Genomic DNA, 1011 nt, shown 5'->3' with positions numbered 1-1011 from the left:
CTCCTCCCCTGCCCCTCAGGGCCTCGGCAGACCCCGCTCCCCCTTTGTCACCGAACCACAAAGGTCCTGGGCGGCCCGGGGGAGGCGGCAGCTCCCTCCGCCCCCGCCGGCAAACTCGGTGGCAGGGATCGGGGCAGGTCTGGGCCTTTTTTTTTTTGTTTTCTGGTTGTTTTTTTGGCTTTTTTTTGAGGTGGGGGAAGGTTGGGTTGGTTTTTTTGAGTCAGCAAAGTTGCATGTGTGTGTGGGGGGGTTTCTTTCCCCAGCGAAAATGCGTTTCGTGGGGGAAAACGGGTCGCAAAGGAGGTGTGAAAGGGGCCGGGGCCCAGGCTGCCCCCCGGGGACGGAGCAAGGCTTTCCCCCGGTGTTTAACGGGCTGTGTGTAACCTCCGTGTCATCACTTTTAAGAGCAATTAAGAGGAGCTCTCCCTCTCGCCCTGCAGGGCTCTATCGGCCCTTCCAGCGTTCAGGCCGGGCGGGTGAGGCAGCCGGGGAAGGTTTTAAGGGCAAAAAGAGGCAGAATGAGGACTGGGTATGTGGTTTGTAGGTTGGGGTTTGTTTGGGGTTTTTTTTCCCCCCTCCCTTCACCCAGCGCTGTCGGTGTTATCCCACCCAGGGTCGCGCACGGCCGGAGCGGGCCCGGAGCTGTTCCCGGAGGACCCCGCTGTGTGCCTGGCCGCCGCCGAGACCGCTGCCGCGCTTCCCCGCGTGAGTACGACTGCGGGGACGGGAGAGGGGGAGCGGAGGCGGCGGGACCGGGACCGACGGGCGGGCGCTGCCGGGGCCGTGAGGGGCCGGGGTGGGCGGGGGGGAGCGGAGCGCGGCTCGGCGCCTCAGCGCTGACAGGGCGGGGCGGGGCCTGCGCCCGGAGTGACGGGAGGGGGGCGGAGCCTGTTCCCTGAGTGATGGGCGGGCTCATCGTGACAAGGTGGGGAGGCGGGGCCTGAGGAGTGAGTGACAGGACAAGGGGCGGGGCCTGTGCCCTGAGTGGCGGGGGGGGAGGGGATAGCGGTG

The 1011-nt window shown here is 66.6% G+C and overlaps 1 protein-coding gene across 1 annotated transcript in view; it reads left to right on the top strand.

Moving 5' to 3' along the window:
* Positions 1–7: 7 nt before the first annotated feature.
* The window catches only part of MIER1 (mesoderm induction early response 1, transcriptional regulator), a 38449-nt gene continuing 37445 nt past the window's right edge, over positions 8–1011 (top strand). Inside the window, exons 1-2 of the mRNA XM_014937620.1 lie at positions 8–137; positions 614–705. The gene's annotated coding sequence lies outside the window, so the exon portion shown is untranslated. The remainder of the gene's footprint in view (positions 138–613; positions 706–1011) is intronic.

The sequence above is a fragment of the Calidris pugnax genome, unplaced genomic scaffold (genome assembly GCF_001431845.1).
Source record: "Calidris pugnax isolate Ruff unplaced genomic scaffold, ASM143184v1 scaffold29, whole genome shotgun sequence".
In the NCBI taxonomy this organism is placed as follows: domain Eukaryota; kingdom Metazoa; phylum Chordata; class Aves; order Charadriiformes; family Scolopacidae; genus Calidris; species Calidris pugnax.
The sequence above is the reverse complement of the archived record's forward strand: the minus strand, read 5'-3'. Positions and strand labels throughout refer to the sequence as shown.